The sequence below is a fragment of the Sorex fumeus genome, unplaced genomic scaffold (genome assembly GCF_029834395.1).
Source record: "Sorex fumeus unplaced genomic scaffold, SorFum_2.1 ptg000098l, whole genome shotgun sequence".
Classification (NCBI taxonomy): Eukaryota; Metazoa; Chordata; class Mammalia; order Eulipotyphla; family Soricidae; genus Sorex; species Sorex fumeus.
Window position 1 is genome coordinate 67,133,252 of NW_026606155.1, and position 11,250 is coordinate 67,144,501.

Here is an 11,250-nt window from a genome sequence, read left to right on the forward strand (position 1 = left end):
AGTAATTCCTGAGTGCAGAGCCAGGAGTAACCCCTGTGCATCGCCAGGTGTGACCCAAAAAGCAATACAAAAAAAATTCCCCAAGTGGGAATGACATTTGATATTCAATAACAGTATATGTTTTGGGAGATTGAAAATGTATCTTTGGCACAAAAATATGCATCTGCAAGTTCTCTAACTCCATGACTTATGACCATAAATATCTAGAAAACCACATTGTGTAGGGGTGAAAAATGGTAGTGTATTTGTATATCTTAGAAAATTCAGCATTGACTCATTATTAAAAAACAAATGTTAGAGAAGAATGATGAGTATAGAAAGGAAATTGTTAGCCAGAATCATCAACATGATTACAACAACAACCACAAAAATAGTAAAGGTTTATACAATAAATCTACAACTAACATCATACTCAGTGGTGAAAAATTTAAAGATTCTCACCTAAAATTACACACAAGAAGTGGGTGTCCACTCTTACCATGGTAATGCAACATATCATTAAAAGTCCTAGCTACAGTAATTAGGCAGGAAAAAAAGGGGTGGATGAAAATTGAAAAAAGAACTACTATCATTTATAGATATCATGATAATATTCATATAAAACTCAGACATCTACAGAAAGTTGATTAAAATGACAGTTTGGTTACAATATGCAGAAGTCTTTTATATTTCTATATGCAAGCAATGAACTAGAAAAGGAAATAAATAAAAGAATCACATCAATAATTGTGTTTTTAAATTAAAAACTAGAAATCCACATAGGAAATCAGGTGAAGGACTTATACAGTGAAAACTATAAGACATTGTTAGAAAAAACAGAAAATCTAAGAAAATGAAAAAAGTGTCCATCCTCATTGACTGAAGGGCTTAACCCAAAGCTATAAACAGGTGCAATGCAATTTTTATAAAAACTTTAATGAAATTCTTCAATGAAATAAAAAAATACCAAAATTTTATAGCACTATGAAATACTCTCAGTAGGCTAATCATACTTGAGAAAATATTGATGACATCACATTTCTCAATTTTAAACTACACTGAAGAAATTGTAATAAAAATAGTGCAGTATTACACTAAAAAATACATGATCCAATGGAGTAGAATTGAGAGTCCAGACATAAACATAAATGTAGTTAATCGATGACAAGGAAACAAAGTGCATAAAATAGAGGTTCTGGAAAAGCTGCCAGCCACATAAAAACAATGGTATTGGACCTTCTATTTTCATTTTGCACAAAAATATATCAAAGACCTAGATTTTAGACCCTAAACTGTAAAATACATTTTACATGAAAAACATTTCTTGATATTGAATTCAGTAATATTATTTGTCATCTGATTCCATTGTGGAAATCTAAACAGAAAAATAAGCAACTCTAATTACATAATATAAAAACAAAAATAAACTATAACTAAAGCAAAAAGACATCCTACTCTATATGATAAAATATCTGTACACCATATATTTGGCAAAATACTAGCATTGAATACATCTGAAGAACTCACCAAGAAAAAGTCAAAAAGAAAAATAAATGTACATCAAACATGGGGAGAAGAACTGAAGAGATACTTTACTAAAGATATATAGATAAGTAAGGTCACTTGAAAACATAACTTTTTATAATAATGTAAGTAAAAGCTACAATATAGTATCTCATTCTCTTGAAAATTACCTGTAACAAAATGGCCAGAAACAACAAATACTCTTTGGGGTGTGAAGAAAAAGGAATACTCATTTATCATTTGTGGAAACCAACATTGATTCTGCCTCCATAGAAAACTATAAATATTTTCAAAACTAATTAAAAAGAGAACTTCTATGTGACCCAACAATTCTACTCTTGTACCTACATAAAGTTACACAAACACTGATTCAAAAGATGTATATACACTGATGTTTACTTCAGCAATATTTACAAGTTCTGATCTAGAATCAACCTAAGTTGATTGATGAGAGGATAAATATTTGGTATATATATATACATATATGTAAACAAAATGAAATAATGCACAATTAGGCAGAAATAAATATCAGTAGCCCAACAGTGCACATGTCAGTCTCAAATTTGATCCCTAGCACCACATGGTCTTTAGAGTACTGGTTACAGAGTTCACAAGAGCTACTGGTCGACAATACCCAAACCATCAAAAAAACCCAAAATGAAATGGAGTGTCCTATAATAATGTTTTCTCAGTTAGGACTAAGGTGACATATTCTTTTACATAGTGTTCTTATATCTTATAGAAAATAGAAGAACTCTTTATATTTTAATGATTAGAATATGAAACTAAATTATACTGAAAATAAACCTCTACAGTAAATGCTTATTTTTTCACTTTGAGGAGAATTTTTATGATTAAATTATTTTAGTTGTCAATGTAATTTACGCCTAAGTGTGGATAAATTTAAAGGAAAGCATTTAAGACCTTCAATAAAAACTTGTGACTGATCTTCCCCAAAAGACCAAATCAACATGCAATATCTAATAGGTGTTACCACTGTTAACATTTCTCGGTTCAAACGAAAGTGCATTAATGAATGTAGCAAGCACTTTCTTGGTTGATAAAGGACAAGCAGAAAAAGAGATTAGAAATAAAGTCAGAATATATCATATCCAAAGAGGAAGTATTTTAATATATAGATTAGATTATGATGCTGATATGATGTTACTCTACAACATGAGTTTGGCTGATAGGCCATGGGGATTATATGAGTTCAGAGGCTTGGGGAATGAAATTCAAGAAAGTGACTATGACAGCTATCTCTCCCTTTTCTAATCTGTTCTTTGTTATTGTGTTTAGATTGATAGTATTCTTTCTGCTAGGCCAGTAGCCTATGTCAACAGGCCAGGGAGATAATATTAAAGTGAGCATTTGAAGAGGGACAAAGAAAACCTGTAGCAGATGAAAATGACAAAGCAGTTCTGATAACTGGCATAGTAAAATGAAATCTGTTCCCAATGTCCCTTAACAATAAATGTAGTATCAGAATGCACTATCTCACAGGAATGTTGGTCAAAATTGACAAGAAAATCCAAACTCTGATAATCTTTCCACCAGTAACAAATTCATAGGTAAACTTGCAGTCCTAAATGAGACCTCTTTCATATCATGTTTCTTTTTTTACCTTAAGGTATAAGAGTGATAGTTTCAGCAAAATAAATTTCAATTTCATTATACATAGAACAAATAAGTTAATATGAAAGTGTTGCCTTATGAATGGATTTTGATGCAATAACTTTAGGGTTTTTCAAAATTTACAAATTTAAACATATAAGCTTCTCATTTCACCAAAATGAAAGCCATTCTACAATTAATTGAGTAACTAACTCGTTTTAAATACCTTACTTATTACCTTGAAGGTTAAAAAATTAGCCTCCGAAAATTAATCTTTGTAGTGTTCAAGGGATTATTTATTGTGTTAAAAAAATTCAGGATACTTCAATGTATTGTCGAGAGATGTATATTTGAGAGAGATTGCTAGCAAATACTTGTCATACAGCAACTATTGGACAAAGTATCTAAGCAATTTAGAAATCTAAACACTTGATTTTGTACTTTTATAAATTGATCACTGAAAATGTTTTGTTACAGGAAAAATTTTGTCATATTCTGTTAAATGATGTAGTCAGTTAGACAGGAAAGAGCCCCTAGGGTAGTGGAATTCCTAGGAAGTCATAAAACCAATGAAGGGCGCTGCAAATATATGATCCAAGGTCTGCTGCCAGTAACAGACCCAGAGAAGTCTGTACCCCACCTCAGAGAGAAGCTCCAGCAGGAACAAAAGGGTAGGAAAGGAATTTCAAAGAAAGCTATGGACCATTCCTACATCACCCCCTTGACAACCACCCTAGCAAAAGTCTCTTCTAGATAGAAAGTCCCACATTGGGTACTGGGGAAAACCCTATAAAAGCCACCTTGAAAGAAGGGAGCACATGCATGTGCTGCCCAAACCCATGTGTAGCTAGTGCCCATGTGCCGAGCACATATGGTACCAGAGCATGTGTGTCCTTTGCATGTTCCCCCTTGAGAACTGACTGGGTTCTCTCCACATTCGGAAATGCCCAAGTTCTCCCTTAAGCTTGTTACTCTCTTCCTTTGCTCTCCTCCTTCTGCTCTTAAAAGTCTTCGAATAAAATCTGTTTTTACTTCACTGCTTGTCTACTCCAGAAATAATTTCCTGTGAGACAGGACGAAATGCTTGAAAACCATGGGTAAGGTCTAGGACTGAATTCTTTTCTACAAAGAGTAATTCCTTGATTCAACCTGAATCTGTGGCTCCCCGAAAAATACAAAGACGGGGATCAACTCCCAGGCTGAGAAGACCAAGTGGGTGTCAGATGTCAATTAACAGCCACCTGGTGGAGCTGGCAGGGATCTGACCCATGCCTCACTGAATCTTATAACAGATTTTATCAGTCCTAGCCTTCCCAGCTGGTCTTGGGGTAGCAGAGGTGTCTTGGGAAAAAGTCACATTCTCTCTTCTCTCCACCTCAGATAAGCCATCCATGGGGGTTTATCGCCTTCAATATTCTATAGAATATGAAGTTTTTCAAAAACGGTGCAAACTACTCTCTTGTGAAATGTTCTCTAAAATAAGGTGTGTCCTAAATCTCGCTTAGTGTGCACAAAGTATACCTTTTAAAAAATATTTCTTATTCTTTCCTGTTATTTTTCTTATCCACAAACTCTGTTAAGAGTCAATGACTTTCGGGGTTGGAGTGATAGTACAGCAGGTAGGGTGTTTGCCTTGCACACAGATGGGTTCAATTCCCAGCACCCCATATAGTCCCCTGAACATCGCCAGGAATAATTCGTGAGTGCAGAGCCAGGAGTAACCCCTATGCATCACACGGTGTGAACTAAAAAGCCAAAAAAAAAAAAAAGGGGGTCAATGATTTTGTTCTTCACTCTTTGGTGTTTATGTTAACTATTTTCTAGTTTTATATGATAGTAATTCTTGTAATTTTTCACCTCATTCACCAGATCTCTTATACATACCCAGAAAAGTATCAAGAGTAAAAGAGTATGAACATATAAGAACAAGCATTAGAGAAATGGCTTAGGCTGTGGGAAAATATTTGTTGCTGCATTGCCTTAACCTTACAATGATCTCATTGACATTTTCCCGATTCTGAAAGAAAATAATCTGATTCTGAATTTTGATCGTGATTCATTCTCTGATTTGACATTTATTTTTTTCTTATTACCATTTGAACTTAGGTTCTGAATTCACTTACTTGCATCTTCAACTCTCTTGGCATATCATGTGTCATTTCTTGAACTACAAAAATGTTTAAGCTATATTCCACAAAGCATGCATATGAAAGTAGTTTACAGCATTCTTTGCTAAGGAAACTAATGAATGAGTATACAGTTTTCCCCACAAATATACAATAAACAGTTACTGAATTTATTCTTTCTGTCATAGGATCATAAATTTGATATCATTAGCTGTTAAAATAATTTTCACTAAAAATTAAACTCTACCAAGTAAAATTTGTAAAAACGGAAAATAATTGATTCAAATTATAAAGTTTATAGATGTAGCTGATGGGAGAGATGAGACTATGGTTCAGCATGAACCAATTATCTCTTTTGCCTCTATTAAATATTATTCTTAGATATACTCATATTTGTATTTTCTTTAAAGGGCAAGACAACTTCCAGTAGTTTTCAGAGGTAAATAATCTCATTTCCTAGGAAATAAAGAAGAGCTTTTAAACCACTTTTCTTAGTGAAAGAACTGTATCTGCTGACAAAGGCTTAGATTATATCTCCTTATTATTAACCACCAAACTACAATTCTTGGATAAATCCAAGTAGTAATTTGTTTTTCTATGGGGAAGCTATTAAACAATAATTTACAAGCTATTAAACAATAATTTACAATTTAAATTAAAGGATAACCTAAATTGTTATGACAAAAAGAAAATGCAATAGAAAACTCGTGTGCTGTGCTCAAGTATTTGTGTACAATGGGGTTTGCCACATACTGCAGACCTGGGTTACATTGAAGCACACATATAGTCACCCTTCTTACCCCAGGAAGGATCCCTGAGGGAAAAGTTATAAATAAGCCATGAGCATCTCTGCATGTGTCTCTAGAACAAAACAAAAGAAATTACCCCCAAAATAGTGTATCTACAAAGCCTAAAGCATATATTTTGTTATTCTTTACAAGAGAGATTTGCTGACTTGCTCTGAACAATCAAAGTTATTAGGTAATATGATTTAGTGTGATTTAATGTAATTTATTGTTTAGGTTAGCATCTATAACATCATTTAATACATTGTGTGAAGGAAAGGGTTGAGAACTGATGAGAACTGGATGCATTTCCAATAACAAATGGCTCAATAAAGGGAAGACATATATCCCAGGCTAAAGACAAGCACATAGATTTTGGATATAAAATGAAAATTGTCTGTCAGGCCACACTAAGGACAGCATACAATAAGATTTAAAAATAAACACTGAGGTAGGGATAAAATTATATTATTTGTAAATAATAAAAATATTTAAAATTAATAAAAATTATTTAATACAACAGATTTTTGTGGAGAAACAAGGTTCTTTCAAATATAGATAACTTAGAAAACTTAAAAGAAATCTTAAAGAACATAAGATAGGATGTAAAAATAGATCTAAAATACACAGTTAATTATATTTCAATTGCAATAAATAAGACTTCAAATGCAAAAGCTGTAAACTGCTTCTACTTTTGCAGAGGGATCAAAGAAAATATTCAAAATAACTTGGATTGTCTCTTTTGTATCTTTGTGGTCAGGGTAAGCAACTGAAGAGTTTTTGGAAAGAAATGCTATTTTATGAAAATTTAAAATTAAACCACAGGTTATATTACTGCTCTCACATAAAATCTTTCATTTATCAGAGCTTACACTGTCAAAATCAAGTTTCCTTAGAAAGAAATAATATGGTTTTTCATAAAACTAATTGTTTAGAAATACAAAGGACCTTTACCAAATGACAAAAAAGATTTGAAAAATCTACATTTTTCAAATATAGCTGTTGAAAACTCTACAGCTAACATAACAATACTTAAATACTAAATGCTCTTCCCCTAAGTCTAGGGTGAAAAACAAGGATGTCCACTTATGTCTATGCTTCTTAACACTGTATTGGGAATTCTAACCAAAGCAATTAGATAAGAAAAAATAATTCAAAAATTCATATGTGAAAGGAAAAATCTGTTTTCACTGATAACGATTTTATATTCATAAAACTGAAGAATAATTTTTCAAAGCTGCCAGAGCTAATAAAATGTTTTGGCCACCTTTCTTTCCCACCCCAGTGAGACGTCGAGTTGTTGCCCACAAATGGCCTCTCTGGGTCCTGATCAAGCCGCTTAATGGCCATGATCCCAGAGACTCAGAAACAAATCTCAGAATCCTGCAGTTTTTGGCAGAAATGCATCCGGTTCCTGCAGTAGGTTACCGGCAATGGGTCACCCCAAGGGGGAATAGGTGTTGTGCACTGACCTGTTCCCCCTGGCAGCCTGGTGGCCACCATCATCCAGAGTACACTGGACAGTTAGGTTTGGGCCTGCAGTGACGAGGGACGTGGGGCCTCACAGGATAGGGGTGCAGCCGGCCCTTTCCTCCCTGTACCAATGAGACACGAGTCGCTGCCCACAAATGGCGTCTCTGGCTCCTGATCAAGCTGCCTAACAGCCATGATCCGAGAGACTCAGGAACAAATTTCAGAACCCAGCAGATTTTGGCAGAAATCCCTCAAGATTTAATTGTTAAAATTTCAAAATTTCAAAATAGTGCAGCCACTACTGCAGTTGCACAACATCATATGTTATTCATAACCAGCAATAGAAAACAAATTGTCTACTGTTGCCTTTTCGGCAGATCTGAGCGTTGGGGTAAAATCCCAAATAATAATGGTGGGTCTGGTGTCAAAATATTGAATGTGATCAAAGTAGAGAGAGAGAGTAATGTGGAAATCTTCTGCCCCACAGGTAGGGGGAGGGTGTGGGATGGGGGTATACTGGAGTTTTTGGTGGTGGAGAATGGGCACTGGTGAAGGTACGGGTATTTCATTGTATGACAGAGACTTAAACCTAAAAGCTTTGTAATTGCTCTCACAGTGATTCAATAAATAAAATTATAAAAAATGAAAAAAAGAAAGTAAGGTGGAGTTCATGTTCAATTCAATCAGCCTAATCAGTGACTGAATAAATAGCAGTACCCCTACATAAAAAAAATGTTTTGGCCAAATTCTAGCTCCAAAATCAACCCACAAATGTTAGTTGTGCTTTTATAAACCTGCAATGAATAACTCTCAAAAGAAATTAAGACCCCAGATGAATAATACTATGGCTTAGAACATCTGTTTTCCAAGCATGAGGTTAATAGTTCTATCTCCAGCCCACATGTGCCCAGCATGATCCTGGCAACTATACTCTTTGGAACAGGGAGTTTTGCTGTGATCCTCAGAGCCTCAAGTCACTCTTAGCTATATCACTTCAAGTTATGTTTAAGAACCACAATGGTGTGTGACTACTGGTGAGCACTGCAGCTAAAATGATGCGTAATTGCTACAGACAGGATATATGGACATGGGCAAGTATTTGTAATTCTTATAATAATTTACATGTCCTTACTAAAGAACAAAACACTCATGAGCACATATGAGAGTACTAGAATAAAAATACTGCAAACTTCACTGAGTAGCAGGGCAAGTGTTTGAGAACCAAAACCTGATATGCAAGCCCTAGAGATCACCACAACTCTAAAAAAAAATATGAGTACCACAGGCAAGTTTAAGAACGCCAGGCACCATAACAAAAGTGGTAAATTAATGAGTGTGTGTGTGGGGGGGGGGGACGGGGGGGCAGGGAGGGCAGGAAGAGGATAAAAATGGAAATTATAGAATGACTCCGCTCATATGTGGATATCAAGAATAGTCAGGAAATAATAAATGGCAAAAGGCAACAGATCTTGAGAACTGATCTAAAGAACTGAGCTTATGATGGTGGGAAGATAGCCAGAGGGGGTGTGTGTGGCGGGGGAGGGGTTGAAGAGAGAGATACTGAGACAATGGTGGAGGGAAGCTGACACTGTTGTAGGATGTGGTGGTGGAAGGTTGTATGCATGGAACCCTATCATTAACAGTTTTGCAAATTATGGTGATTAAAAGAAAAACAAAAATAATAACTTTTAAACTTAGGGTGAATTAAGAAAGTAATTTCTCTAGCATTAGTGCTTGAAGAATGAAATACTTAGGAATGAATTTAATGAAGAAATAGAAGACATTTAAAACACTGGATAGGAGGGAGTCATCCATAAAATTGTATGTCTTATTCAGTCTCATTAGTCCATTGTATGAAATATACCAAATTTTATACATTCACTTAGATGAGCATTTATGTTTCTAGTTTTAAACTATACAAGTAGCACTGCTATGAGCATGGATCTAAAATATGTGGTGTTCTGATAAGTATTTGCATGTATTTCTCTTGTTTTTAGTTTTTTAGGAGTGAATTCTAGATTATGAAATGCTCATATTGAATAAATTATTATTTTCTGATAGTGTGTGAAAACTCTAATTGGTCTATATCTTTAAAAATGCTTTAAACAATCTTTTGGAATTTTATATTTTATCACTGGATGTATAGCAGTTGAAACTATCTTTCATCCCCCCACCAAAAAAGAAGAATTCACAATGAAGTATAATTAATATATAAAAGTTACTTAAAATTTTGTTGTATTTTTAATAGTATCTGAGAAGTAAAAGAAGTGGAAAAATACCAGAAGATAATCTTCTAGCACAACAAAATAATGAAATTTCTATTACTTCAAAGTTCCATCCAACAATAGCAGAATATACATTCTTCTCGCTTCATGATTTAGTCACCAACATATAATTTTTACCTATAAAGTACATCATAAAATTTCTCAATAAATAGAAAAAAATGTTCTTCAAGCTCCATTGATTTTAAATTAAAAACCAATAAATGTAAGAAGGCTGGGAAAATCCTAAACTATCTGGAAATTAAATATTAAAAAATAATCCGGATACTAAAATATCTGAAAGGGATCAAATATTTTAACTAAGTGAAAATGAAGATTCAACTGCTAATAATTTGAAAGAATTGAAGCACAAAAATTATAGAAAAACCTCTACTATAAAAGAAGATCCAAAATCAATAAACTTCCACTCTAAAAAAATTAAAGAAAAGCATTTTATTCTATAGTAGAGCATAAAAATGAAAAAATGACAGCTGAAACAAATACAACTAAAAACAGGAATATAGAGAAAAATCAATGAAAACAAAAATAGCTCTTTGAAAACATCAACAAAATTAGTGTCTATTCTGGACTGCCACTTTTCACCCATAATTTATAGGCCAAAATATAAATCTCCAATGTGATAATGTTAGGATATAGGTTCTTTAAGGCAGAAAGTAAATATAAATAAGGTCATAAAAATGGGGCCTATTTAACCCAAGAACCCAAATAATCTATTGAGAGAAGACATTTTCACTCCTATTGTCATTGCAACACTATTCACAGAAGTCAAAATCTGGAAACAACCTGTGTTCAAGAACAGATGCCTGAATAAAGGAAGTATGGTACATATGCACAATGAAACTCTACCAGAATTTAAGAAAAGACAAAATCATGGATGGACAATTTGGGAGTCCTGTGCTTAGTGGTTAATCAGAAGGAGAGAAATATAACAGAATGATCACCTTCCACCTTCATATGTGGGATACAAAGAAATAGCAACGAAGTAAAATAATCAAAAGGAAACAGAAACTGAGAACTTATTTTTAGTAGGAAACATTTTACTGCAGGGTGACTGAGGTGGATAGAACTGGAAAGAGGAGTAGGAGGGAACTGGGACAATGGTGGAAGGGAGATGATGAAATGTTTTATGCATGAAACCCTACCATTATCAATATTATGTATCATGGTGCTTAAAATATTTTTAAAAATGTGGGTCTTTAATCCAATTGAAGTGGCACATACACAGAAGAAATATCATGTTATGAGAGGGTGAGAAAGTATCACTTTCATGAGGAATTGCATATCTCATCAGTAGTCAGTCCCCCTGATATCTGTTATTTTACCCAGGCAGTCTTTTATACTTTTGTTCCCAATTCTAGCAGTTTTTCACCAGAAAGAATAAATTTCGATTACTGGAAAAGGAGAAGGCTACAGAGATAGTACAGTGAATAAGCACTTTCCTTATATGTGGCCAACCCCAATTTGATC